Source organism: Pyrus communis, chromosome 2 (assembly GCF_041283825.1).
Source record: "Pyrus communis isolate YQ-2024b chromosome 2, ASM4128382v1, whole genome shotgun sequence".
NCBI classification, from domain to species: domain Eukaryota; kingdom Viridiplantae; phylum Streptophyta; class Magnoliopsida; order Rosales; family Rosaceae; genus Pyrus; species Pyrus communis.
In genome coordinates, this window is record NC_142566.1 from 7,936,369 (window position 1) to 7,950,978 (window position 14,610).

At 36.8% G+C, this 14,610-nt stretch overlaps 1 long non-coding RNA gene across 1 annotated transcript; it reads left to right on the plus strand.

The window, feature by feature from the left end:
- Positions 1-1,201: 1,201 nt before the first annotated feature.
- LOC148698482 (uncharacterized) lies at positions 1,202-4,156 on the plus strand. The gene is made up of 2 exons (XR_015955486.1): positions 1,202-2,527; positions 2,654-4,156. It is a non-coding gene; the product is annotated as an uncharacterized LOC148698482 (long non-coding RNA).
- Positions 4,157-14,610: the final 10,454 nt, after the last annotated feature.

Sequence of the window (14,610 nt, forward strand, 5' to 3'; positions counted from 1 at the left end):
AAAGTCATTGCTTCTTTCAACGTGGGCTATATATAGATTATTTTGTACTTGTTGAACTTATTTCAAAGTGTGCATAGAAAAGCCACATCCTTCAACTGAAAGTGTGTGAAGATCAAATAGATCTTTCCAACATTTTTCATTTCCACCGAATGGATGCAAGTCTGCTGCCTTTTCATACATGTGCCTTTTACCAAAAATGCATAACCTTCTGATTAAATAATCAAGGGACATATCCCTTAGTTGTGCTTCTTCAATCCAAGAGACACAGCACTGCAACCAATCTCTCATTATACATGCAACACCATATTATATATATATATATATATATATATTTATGAAATGCACCAACATTCATGGTATCAGAGCATGTTGTCCCACATGTAAAATTCAATGGCCACACGTACTTCACATCACCCAAGGAGTTGTGTTGTCCACGTGTTAGGCTTGAAAAATTCGCCACACATGAGGGGGCATGTTGAGAATGAATCCCACATCTATGAGAGAAGAGACATTGCATATGCTTATAAGTAATTAGGTTACTCCCCATATTGCCAATTGATTTTATAGTGGAACCCTAACTTTCTTCATTCATATTCAACTAAAAGCAACATAAAAAGCACTCTTAACTGTCAAAAGTCCCTTCAAGTTGAAACGCATGATCAATCTATCCTTTGGCTTACAAATGCTCGAAGGCATAAATCGAATGTAACCCACCAAGCCTACCTCTACTAGAAAATGTGTCATATTTATGGATGGCTTAACAAACAAAACTCATATATTTGCTGACAAACTCTAAGATACAAATGAGGCACGTATAATAGTAAAACTTACCGCTATCAGAGGATGAGTGTTCTAAGAAGTCAAGAGCGTTTATCTTGCTCATCCTCTACATTTTGTTCCTTTACAAGAGTAAGAGGAAAAGTCAAACCACAAAACGTCCTATTGAAAGCTAGATGTCGACTATTGCATTGGAAATACCATTGTTCCTTCATACTAATCTCATCCCACTAGTAGAAAAATCTGTTAGCGTGATGAAAATTTATAAGTCGTTGTGCAAAGTTAAAAAATCAAATTAAAAAGAATAAAAACTTTGCGCGACAAAAAAATTATCGCCCCCAAAAGCAATTTGCGCGACTGGTTGTGCAAAGTCCTTGAAAAAGAAAAATAAAAGAAAAGCAACTTGGCGCGAGGAGCAATAGCCATTCGTTGCACAAAGTCCTTCCTCTGCTTTTTCTTTCCCAATTCCCATTCCCAATTCCTTTTGCAAATTCCACTTCCATCCATCCCCCGTCTCAACCCAAATACGCTCTCCAACACTTGTTCTTTTTAAGTCTTCCCTCTCACCCTTCTTCGATCTTCACTCTCTCTCTCTCTCTCTCAATTCTAAAAATCTCTCCTTTTGCTCTTACTGCACGACTAAGGTTCTCGTCGATCTCCCTCCTGTCGCAAGTCTTTCCCAAAGACAATCATCAGTAATAAGGTATTCATGTGGGTAATTTTCAATTTTATATTTTTTTTCTCTTACTAATGCGGGAATAAACTATAATATTCCCTAATTTCAGGTTTAATTTGATATGGGGTTGAATTTTGAGTTTAAGTTTTAGGGTTAGGAACTTCATAAATTGGGGATTTCAGGGAAATCAATTCTAGGGGTTAGGAATCTGGAATATAGGAACTGTTGCTTATCACTGTTAAGTGAATTTCTATATCAATGTTTGAACATGGTTGTATAGAATATTGAGTAATATTTACTTTAAAACTATATTTAGATAAGGGAAATAAACTTGGAATTTGGACAAATGTCAGATTTATGAATTGACATGCACTGATTCCTTTATTTGGATTCATAAACATAGAAATTTAGAATTTTCACGTGGAAAAAACTTGTAATACGGGACTTCCAATTCTCATGTTTAAATTCTATGTAAATAAATCTCACTTTCTAATTTTTATGAGTGAGAGTTTAAATATAACAAATTTTGTTTTCAAATTGCATTGTTCTTTTAGGTTAACCAAATAAGAAAATTCACAAATTCTAGAAAATAAAATTCTGTCATATCAATTTTCGTCATTTTAAAATTTCATAATAATCTTAAATTTTCTCATCTAAACAGAGTGTAAGTTTTAGGTGTAGCTTTATTTTAATTTTACAATATTTACATATTTAGCATCTGCATAGCTGGGCTGACGCATATGAAGACTATCCCAATGCCAAATTCTAAAGATGAAGCTTTTATGGACTAATGGTGATCAATTCTGTGATTCCCAATTGCCTTTTGCTGCAGCAGTAATCAAATTTTCAAGTTACAACTAGATTACATTAGCTCGTTTCGATGAATATATGGTCTTTTAATCTTAGGATGATTGAACTTATCTATTTGTAGAGTAGAAAATATAGTTTCTTTTAAAGGAATAAGAGCATATGGTTCAAAGGTGCAATGAAGGTTATCATTAATCTGCTCCAAGAAAGGGTGCTCTCATGTTACGAGAAGGAATACGAGCCAGAGATTGCTGTTACCTTTTCATGGTACATTGCTTTTGGACTGTTATGTTTGTACTTCGTATAAAATGTTAAAATTTCCCATTCTAAAGTTAAGGTTTTTTTGTTTCATTGTATTTGATTTTTCTGCATAACTTTGATCTTGGTTTGCAGTGGGCTATAACATGTTGATGTTTCTGCTTCACTCCCCACTCTCTTTGTCCACAAAAGTAAGTATGTCAAATAATTTTGGGGGTTTAATGGTTTTATGTGGTGGAAAGGATGTTTTGTGAGTTCTATTTACTGACTTTCATTTTATTGAGAAAAACTTTGATAACGATGGAGAAATTTTTTGGTGTCATAAAGAATGATTAATTAAGCAGATGAACAAGAGATTGTAAAGAAATCTTTTTCGAATTTGTATGAAATATTTTGAATTGTTTGTATACCATATCGCAATAGCCAATTCTTATGTCTTACATTGATTTCGAAAATTAGAATCTCAGGCTTCTCGTCCTTATATATCTAGGTACTTGATCTATCTTGAACTTGATATTTGAAAACAGATAACCTCTTGCTTGATATAAGGAAATGGTAGCCTATTGCTTGATTATTTTCGTCCAGGTACTTGGAGTTTTACAAATGCTACTTTAGATTATATTGTTTGTTATGGACTTTAATAAATTCTTGATTACATGCTCTTGTTTGTCAATTATTGATCTACTTCTTCCATTAATTAGCTAGCTTTTTATCAGAAAATTAGAGTGACAGAAAACGTGGTATGAGCCCTTTTTGGTAAGTCACCCTCTTTTCTCCCAAGTTCCAATCGCTTCTCATATGCGAATCCATTTCTTTCTATACATTCGCTGGATTGTTATAGTTGTTAAGGGAATTCTTATTGATATTACCTTTTCACGCTAGATGCAGAAAATATACGAATTCTCCCTACACTCAATAGTTTATTGCTTTTGGGCTGCTCTCTTTGTACAGCTCAAGGAATGCAATCGCGTTTGATTATGGAAGAGCTCAAGAAATGATGATTGAGTGAGGAATATTATGAACACATGCTACAAATCATTTTAGTGATCTTCTTTCATGTTTTATATTATTGTCAAGTGTGGGATACAATGTAAATTCATAGAATACAAGTTGGATGGATGAAGTGGAAAAGTGCATCTGGCGTGTTGTGTGACCGCCGTATGCCACTAAAGCTCAAGGAAAATTTTTATAGGACAGCAGCTGTATGGCACGAAATGTTGGACGGTGAAGCATTTAACACGTACATAAAATGAGTGTAGCAGAGATTAGGATGCTTCGTTGGATGTGTGGGCACACGAGAAATGATAAGATTAGGAATGAGAATATCCGAGGTAAAGTAGGAGTAGCCAAAATTGAAGGAAAAATGAGAGAAAATCGAGTGGTTTGGACATGTGCAAAGAAGGCCTACTGACACTCCGGTTAGAAGATGCGACTATGGGACAAAGGTCCAGGGCCGAAGGGTTAAAGGAAGACCTAGGAAAACTTTGGAAGAGACTCTAAGAAAAGACTTAGAGTACTTGGATCTAACGGAGGACATGACATAGAACCGAGCGCAATGGCGTTTTAGGATTCATATAGCTGACCCCACTTAGCAGGAAAAGACTTTGTTGTTGTTGATTGAGATGGCCTTCCTCAGTATGTTTAAAATTGCCAAATTAATTTTTTTTTTTAAATTTTGAATTACTCCAATTAAATTAAAAATATAAAAAAATAAACTGTCATATCCAGGCTTGGGGTCTACCACATCCCGGGCCCGCTCCACCATTATAGCACGATATTGTCCGCTTTGGGTCCCGACCATACCATCACGGTTTTGTTTCTGGGAACTCACACGAGAACTTCCCAATGGGTCACCCATCATGGGAGTGCTCTTGCGCGCTACTCGCTTAATTTCGGAGTTCCCATGGAATCCGAAGCCAGTGAGCTCCCAAAAAGCCTCGTGCTAGGTAGGGATGAGAATATACATATAAGGCTTATAGGATCTATTCCCTTGGGTGATGTGGGATGTCACAATTCACCCCCCTTAGGGGCCCGACATCCTCGTTGGCACTCCAAGGCCAAGGTTAGGCTCTGAAACCAAATTATCACATCCTAGGCCGGGGTCCACCATATCTCGAGCTCGCTCCACCATTGCTTAAATGGGGTGTTTGAATATGCCATAAACGAAACTAACTAATAACTTCTCATACATTGCTCAAATGTGGTGTTTGAATATGCCAACGTGATCTACTCAACACCACAAATATCCCCATATTTTTAGAAAAATTTTCCGACCACCCACGCACCAGCCAAGGCACGGTCAGACGCGCCCCCACACGCGTCTAACCCTAATGGAACAGTTAACGACAATTAGGAATATTTTGTTAAAACCTTAACAGAAGTTAACGGCGTTACTTGACACCATTAGAATATTCCGTTAACTTTGACGGAATATTCGTCTCCTTCTCCGGCGAGCCTCGCCGGTCGCCATCGTCCGTCGCCATCAGCGCCGCTGTCTAAAACTCAAATTTTCACCGGTTTTTGGAAAAACTTTAAAACTTCATATCTTTCTCATTTCTTAACCAAAATCCATGAAATTTGTACCAAAATGAAGCTTGCAATGAGTAAAACAAAACCTTACCACTTTTAGGACTTAAATCCGACAGGATCTCGTCGGAAAAACCCACGATAATCCAGCCACCACTGCAACTCTCCAAAACTAAGCTTCCCGACGTCTAAAACACTTCAACTTTCTTCCCCGAGCTTCGTGAAGATGTTCTAAAGCTTCTTAGGACCTCAAAACTCCTTGAAAATTCCACGATCACGATCACATGAACAGTGCTCAAAATATGGGATTTCTGGGTTCTCGAGTTTTCGAAGGATTCACGTTCTTAAAATAGTATGGATGTGTTCCTAAGCTCACAAGGAACATGAAGATGGCTTCCAAAACCTTGATCTGTGAATGCTCAAGTGGTTTAAGAAGTTGTTCGTACAATTGTACGAAAATAGAAAGGAATCCGAAGGGGAAGGAGAGAGAGAGGGTTAACGGGTAAGGGTATGGGTGTGTGTGAGTATGTGTGGTCCAGATGGCAGCCAACCAAAACAAAAGAAAATAAAAGCTAAGTCCTAAGTAGTTCCAAAAGTATAGGAAAGTTAGGAATTAGACCACAACCAAAACATATCACCCATGACACCAACAATCGTCCAACCGTAAAATCATCATTCCACTCTAGCAAAGATAAAATAGATTATGTTTCGAGATGGGTTGTCACATAAACACTTTGCGGGGCGAAATATTTTGTTGCGTAAATTATATAAAAATAATTAAATTAAAAAAATAAATACTTTGCGCTATGAAATATTTCATCGTGTAAAATAACCTTGCATGATGAATTATAAATTTTGTCGCGCAAAACTTTTCTGTACGAGCCTTGCACGACCAACAGTGTGCGACAAATATTTCGTTGCCCAAAACCTTGTGCGACGAGTTTTGACTTTAGGCGACGAACAATATTTCATTGCGCAAAATATTATTTGTAGTAAAGTCCTTCCTTACAAGCAAATTTACATAAACTAGAAGGCCATCAGCTATCCCATTGAATGAGACTTAAGAACATAAGTTATGGTGAAATTCTTCGACTTTTCTTAACTACTCTGTTGCACTCTTTGTTTGAATAATTTATAGAAGTATTCATCAATTTACCCCCTGAACTTGTAAGGATTCGCCAATTTCCCCCCTCAACTTTCATAATTAGTCAATTTGCACCCTACTGTTAATTTTTTTAATTTTTCATCTATTATTTCGTTAAGTAGGTATCCGCATGACTGTCTTTAAAGGGCAAAAAGTCATTTTCCTTACACCTTCGATCTTCTTCTTTTTCTTCAAACTTTCTCTTCTTTTTCCTTGTCTCCATGCTGAGCCCGTGACTACCGCCAATGCCTCCCTCCTCCGCTGTTTGCAGCCTAGTCCATTTGATATGCTACTTTTGCAGTTTACAGCTGCCCACACCCCGTCGCCTCCTCCCTCAGCCTAGTCTACCTTTGGTAAGGTGTAGGGAAACCTACTTAACGTAAAATAACAGTAGGGTGCACATTGAAAAAATGACAATAGGGTGCAAATTGACTTTTTTTGCCCTTCAAAGGCAATTATACGGATACCTACTTAATGGAAGAATAGATGGGAAATTAAAAAAAAATAACAGTAGGGTGCAAATTGACTAATTATGAGAGTTGAGGGGGGAAATTGGTCAAAATTAAAGTTAAGGGGAGAAATTGGCCAATAGTCACAAGTTCAGGGGGTAAATTGATGAATACCTCTAATTTATATGTTGTTATTCTAATAAATATTGGTTTTATGGATGAGAGGAGGGACCTTGCATATGCTTATAAGTGGTTGAGTTACTTCTATGTTGCCAATTGATTTTATGGTGGAACCCCAACTTTTGTCACTCAAATCCAGCTCAAAGCAACATAAAAAGGAGGCAGATTGTTTGCCCTCCTGTTTAGATGCCTTTCCCATCCCCTCCTATTTTGTGTGGTCACGATTAAGCCACGTCAATATTTTATATTGATTTTTTATAGAGATAATAAGACAAAAAGCAATAGGAATATAAAATGTTCACGTGACTTAACTGTGACCGCATAAATAGAAGGGGATGGGAAGGGCATCCAAACAGGAGGGCAGACGATCTGCCTCCACATAAAAAAAGCACTCTTGATAGTCAAAAGTCCCTTGAAGTTGAAACGCCTGATCAATCTATCCTTTGGCTTACGAATGCTCAAAGGCATGGAGCGAATGTGACCCACCAAGCCTACTTCTATTAGAAAATGTGTCATATTTGTTGATGGCTTGACAAACAAAACTCACATATTTGCTAACAAACTCTGAAATACAAGCGAGACACGTATAATTTGTAAAACTTAAATGAGTTATCTAAGAAATCAAGGGCGTTTATCTGCTCATCCTCTACATTTTGTTCTTTTACAGAAGTAAGAGGAAAAGTCAATCCACGAAACGTCCTACTGAAAACTAGATGTCGACTGTTGCGTTGGCAACGTCATTGTTCCTTCATATTAATCTCATCCTTCCGTACAATCAAATTTACACAAACTACAAGCCCGCCAGCCCATCCCATTAAATGAGATTTAATACATAAGTTACGGTGAAATTCTTCGAGTTTTCTTAACTGCTCTGTTGCACTTTTTGTTTGGATAATTTATATGTTGTCATTCTAATAAAGTTCTTCCCTCACTCTCCTGACTGTGATGGAAAACCATGAAAGAAATAAATAGTCATCCAATAAAAGATCTCAAGCTTTTGCGCATTCATCTGACCAAAACAAAATGAAAACCATGAAGACATGAAAACCCTTATCTAGAAAAACACAAGCAACCCTTAATATTTGCATTTGTTGATGTACAGAATCGGGTTGATCTTGGACCATTGTAAATCACACGCACAAGAATACAAAGATATATCGTGGTTCACCCCAAGTTGAGGCTATGTCCACACTGGTGTCTATCCGGTTTCACTATGTAAATTAAGGGCTACAATGTACATGGAGGCTATTGAGGCTAGGGTTTGCTCTCTTTACTTTCCTCCCAAAGTAGGGGTGAAGGATCTCTTTTATAGAGCAAGAGTTTCCTTCACCTCTTACTTGCATCATGGGCTAAATAGTGAGGTCCAAATATTGAGGCTCAGTATATGGTACAACAACGTCTTCGATATGTATGATATTGACATTATATTTGTACTGTATTTGATTATCTCTCCTCTTGACGATATATCCACTAACTCACTTGTTTATGAAATATTGATTACATATCGTTAATATAAATATAAAGATGTTGATCTTGTCGAGTGTGTATGAGTAAGTTTTTGTGTTTATCTAAGGTTACTTGTTAATAGAAATGTAAGATTACTCGTAGTTTGTAGATTAGTTTTTTTAGTTGGTGTTTAAACATTACTTGTATACCCTATGATATGGTACATTATCCCCGTGTCAATTAAAATCACATATTCATGCACAAATTCCTCCAATTAAGATTAGTGTTTTTTTTTTTTTTTTGTAGATTAGGTGATTAGTGTTGTAAAATTAGCATGAGTAGCCCAACTCCTTGTAAAGACATGCAATCAATGTCCCTTAACTAGCTTTTTTAGGATAAACTCTCAACATGCCCTCTCAAATGCACCTACTTTTCAAATCTAACACGTGGACTACATACAATAGATGATGTGAGGCATGTGTGAGTATTGAACTTCCACACGTGGCCCAACATGCTTTACCATAAGGAAGTTGAAATTAAGTCATAAATCCAATTGGCCTTAAAGCATAATAACACAATTTCTTATAAGCATATGTAAGGTCTCTTAATTCTCGAATTTGACATTCATTCTCAAGACAAACTGTCTTGTTGTGGGCTTAGATCCTAAACCATTTTGTTTATTGGGAAAAAGAAGATTTTATAGTTGACCCAACATAGGATTAACAAACTTTTACTATCTGAATATACTAATTGGAACTATTCATTCTCTTTATCATCATCTACAGATCATATATGCAAAAAAATCATTCAATTTGGAGAGTTTTCGATGATGATAAAGAGAATGAACGGTTCCTATTATAGTGTTCGGAGAGTAAAAGTTCGTTAATTGCAGTGGCGGAGCCAGAACTTTATTGCAATAGGGGCAAAATTAAGAAATATTCAAATCTTGAGTACAAATAATTTCATCCACAAAATATTGTCAGATTATCATACTTGTGCATATATGTTTTCTATATTCACTTTTCCTATATACAATGTGAGGCTAATGGATTCTAAGTAGATGTTGTTAGTGCGGTAGCAAATTTCCGCCATCTTTAGTCTTAACGAAAAAGTACCTACAAAACAATCAAAACTTTTGATCAAAGGCCAAAGCCTCACGCACCCACGAGGAGTGGGGGGGTTGTGTGGTTTGGCCAATGGATCTCCAATGCCTAAGTTAGTTTCTCTGAAAAGAGTGAGTTTTTAGGGTTTGCATGTGTAATAAAAGCTTATCAAATTTTGTTGGAGATGGAGGTATTCATAGGAGGGTGGGGCCAGCCTAGGTGTTAGGGTTTTGCACCTACACATTGCAGCATCCTATTAGCCAAGGTATGTAATCCGTTGGGTGAATGACGAAAGAATAATCCCAAGATATTAATTAGGAGATAATATGTTGGGATAATGGTGGAAGTATCCCTAATTGATTGAAATACGTATTACTTACTTGATAGAGTTGATCTTCAATTGAGAATGTATTAAACATATGATTTAGTAATTAATTCTATCTTTAATGCCTTTGACTTTTTCATGCCCTGAGCAGGGGAGCTTTGGGCAACCATAGTCCGCTGTCTGCACTTCTAGGCTGATAAGCTGCACGTGGGAATATAAGTGTGCCCTATCCATTTAATGAGAGCAATCTTGTATTTCTTAAGCAAAAGTCCACATGTCGCCTCCAAGATTTTTGAGATTATTTTTGGCTCCACAATTAGTACTTCACCTATCTAAGCAAATTATGTACCTCATATATTATTGGATAATACTTGCATTCCCTCTTTGTGGAGTAAGCTAATTTTTCCCTTGCGAATAATTTATCTTGACCTAAAAATTTCATAATCGGAACCGTTCAACTTCTTATTCTTTCATTTTGAAGATCACCCCTACAAAAAATCATTTCAATTAGAGATCATTTAGTCATTCAAGTGTATTAAACAAATCGAGGTATAGGTACCAAGTAGCATATCCATGACGAACCATCCATTTATTTGATTCATTTGAATGATTAAATGATCTTTAATTTTAATGATTTTTTGTAGAAGTAAGCTTCAAATGAAGATTAATAAATTGAATGATTATGTTCGTTGATTTTATCCGGTCAAGATACGTTAAATGAGGGATATACATGCATCCACATGGAGGTTGCAAGTATTATCTTATATTATTTTGACCCTAAATACACATATTCCATATCTAATACATATCTCAGGTACGTACATTTTAACGGAAATAAAGAACATATCGTTAATTACCTGCAAAAGCGCATAATTGGGGTCAAATACTAATATTGAGGGGAAGAAAATTGACCTTATGCATCCAACGGCTTGCGGCCCCCTCTCCGCTTCGCCGCTAGTTATGGTAAGGGGAGGAACAAATAAGTCTTCCCATGAAGAGACACAAGCATTATCAATGGAGAAATGTACCATGAAAGCAATAACTATAAATAATCCATTTCTCAAATATTCACCCCCGCTGTTTGAAACATCAAAGTTTGCACCACATGGAGCGCACTCCCAACAAGATCCAATATTTCTGCTTCTTGGTGGAGCAACAAAGCGATCAACAAGTAAATGTCCATCATAAAAGGAAGACCAATTCCAAATGCTAAAATACTTAAACTATACAAATTCATATAAATTCCTTTACCAAGAAAAGTTCAATATAGGTTGTTCGTTGAACCATAATTCTTTGATGACCGACCACCAACTACTACTCGGGCAAATTTGACTTTTAATTCTGAAATTTAAGCCATCAGAGTCTCCTATGTATATGGTCTGGATAAATTAAAAATAATACTTGGATATATACTAAAAAACAAGTAAGATTTCTTACACAAAAAACTTTTTTGGCCACTTCGTGCTTATGATCAGAATCGGTTATATTATAAATTATTTTGTAAAGATCTATCTCTGAAAAAAATTAATTAAAATTGAGTATATTTAATCAGTTAATGTCACATCCCGGCCCGAGGCGGACCACTTCCCGGGCCCGCTCCACCACCGTAGCACGATATTGTCCGTTTTGGGCCCCGACCACGCCCTCACAGTTTTGTTTCTGGGAACTCACACGAGAACTTCCCGATGGGTCACCCATCCTGGGAATGCTCTCGCACGCTACTCGCTTAACTTCAGAGTTCCTACGGAACCCGAAGCCAGTGAGCTCCCAAAAGGCCTCGTGCTAGGTAGGGATGTGAATATACATTTAAGGATCACTCCCCTGGGCGATGTGGGATGTCACAATCCACCCCCCTTAGGGGCCCGACGTCCTCGTCGGCACATCACGGCCAGGGTTAGGCTCTGATACCAAATTGTCACATCCCGGCCCGAGACGGACCACTTCCCGGTCCTGCGTCACCACCGTAGCACGATATTGTCCGCTTTAGGCCCCGACCACGCCCTCACGGTTTTGTTTCTAGGAACTCGCACGAGAACTTCCCGATGGGTCACCCATCCTGGGAATGCTCTCGCGCGCTACTCGCTTAACTTCAGAGTTCCTACGGAACCCGAAACCAGTGAGCTCCCAAAAGGCCTCGTGCTAGGTAGGGATGGGAATATACATTTAAGGATCACTCCCCTGGGCGATGTGGGATGTCACAGTTAACTGTAGTAAATAGATAAATGTTTCGTAATGTTGTAGTTAATTGACTAAACAAACCCTCCATTTGCTACATATGATTGATTACGCAATCTTAATTTTAAGTAGTTTTTTTGTAGAAATAATTTTTATAGATGGATTTATTATATGACTGGTTCCCCATAAGCACCATGTTATATGAATCGGCCATGAAGATTCTTTTTGTAGGGATTCCTACTATTTTTTAGTAGCTAAATATTATTCGCAAATTAATTGTTTTAGCAATATTTCTCCTAAGTTGATTAATTGAGGTTAATATTTTTTCTGCTAAAATTTATAATTTTTTATGGGAATCTTGGAGTACGCTGAGGAAACTGCCTACCTGATATTCTCTTCCTTTTTTTGTTTTTTTTTTTGGAAAATGGGAAGTTTTATAACGAAGGCAACAACCACCAAATACAAAGAAAGTCAAGAGGAACCTAACTAACAAACACAGATTAGCGAGAGAAGGGAGTACAAAAGAGACGCTGCCAACAGAGTCTAATACGCCTTCCCCATCCCACTTCAGCGCCAACTAAGAAGGACATGGCAAGGCATCTTTGTTCAAGATTCTCACTAACAAAGATGGGGTCTCACGACCAAACGGAATCACTCATCTCTGCTCCATTGTACCCAGCGACAAAGTTCGCCGCTATATTCTCTAACATATATAAAAGATTAAGCTTTCGATTAATTATTTTATGGGTCTTTGAATTATTGCTCATCATTAGTTAGAAAGTTTTACTCCGAAGTGCTATAGATTTAACAAAAGAATAAGAAAAGGACAAAGGTACATCATCTCAGAAGTATGATTAAAGGGGCCCTTAATTTTGTTAATTTTCTGCTACGAGAATTGGGTTATAGATACCATTAGGTGTAGTAGTAATAAAAAAATGGTTTAGTGGTTAGGTTTACTGGGTTTTCTTTGCATTCTAGAGATTGTAATATTGAGCAATCAAATAATATCCATGATAATTTTCACAAAAATAAATAAATAAATAATTGGTTTATCTGTATATATAAAGCTAGAAGGCAAAAATGGTAATTAATGTACTGGTGCGATCAATACGTTCTTTGATGCATGTTTCACTTTTGGGTCTAACGATACAATAGTTTTCTCACAAAGAATGATTATATGAAGTTTGACAAAAGAAAAGAAAAGGGCAACAATTAGGCAAGTAAATCAAGATTTCAAGTTACGACAACATAATAGGTCGTCCACAATTATCAAACTCACTACATATATGTTATGCTCACATTATATAACGTCAAAGAAACCTGAAAATTCTTCCAAATAAAGTTTTAGGTTAGATTGACAAAGTTGTTAGAACTAGCTCACCAGTATTCCTTTCAAAAAAGTATAAGTACCTTATAAAAATAGATATACCTACAAATTAGTAAATGAATGATTAAGCTTAAAAACTCTTTATTATGTATGAACACTTTTAGGCGAGATGTCTAACCTAAACAAATAGGAATCGTCAACTCATTAAAATTGTCTCGCAAAAAAAAAAAAAAAAAAAAAAAAAAAAAAAAAAAACCTCATTAAAATTGTCTCATAAAAGAAAAACTCATTAAAATTGATATATATAATGGTGGATTAACTACAATAAACTCGCAAGTGGCTCTTTACTATAGTAGTGAGGAGTGCTGTCATTGTAGCATGACGTGGATTCCAACCCCCGTTAAAACTCCCCTAAAAAAGTATTAAAAAAAAGTCAAATGCGAGTAATGTTAAAAGAACTAAAGGGAAGGCGAAGAAGGGATATCACACACATGTAGAAGCATTTACATCGCCGTCCTGGTCAGTGGTGAGTAATAAATCCCCATAAATTGTAGTTTCAATTTAGACGCATGTACTGTTTCTGAATGGATATCGGTTTCGGTAGACTTATGATATGAAAAATCACTGTTTGTTTATACGTAGGAGTTTGAGTTTGAGTTTGTTTCTAATCAACAATTTGAAGAGGACGTTGAAGGTCACCGTCAAAGTCGCGGATCGCTACAATGGTAAAGCTTCGCCATGCTACCATGGCTATTCCAATGGGCAATCAGACCCAGGTTTCTCTTCTTGGGGTCGAGAGCAGCCGACTAAGGGTGGTGGAGAGAGCCAGAGAGAACTTGGAAAATGAGATACCTGAAGATAGTAGATGAACAACATGTCGTTTAAGAACAAAAATAAAAGGAAAAGTGAAAAATGGAGATGCAACTTATCGATCGAACCCCGTACTTGCTTATGTTCTAATGGGTGTCAAACATGCACATATTTGTTTTATTAATGCCAAAAAAAATAGTCCAATTGGACTCCAAATAGAAAAATTGAGTAGTGTGAGCATACACAACCAAGACCTCAAATTTAAAATTCAGTTAGAAGTTAGGACCACATCCACAAATCAATTTAAATTGCTCCCCTCCAACAGTGACGCCTGATTTTTCCTAAAGTTAGAATTTCAGCATGAAAACTGTTATCCACATAGTTCCCCTCCCTGTTGGATACTACCATCTTAACAGCAACTGTATCCCGTCGTTAAGACTGCTTTGTACACGGTCCCACGAGCTCCTCTTCCAATTGCAAAGCTCTCATCAATATTTTCAGCCACCACCTTACCATCACCATCTCCACTACGTCTACTGCCTTGGTTAGTTCAACACCCGGTTGTTGCGGTCATTAGAACAACCAATTTCTCAAAAAGTATTCTCAT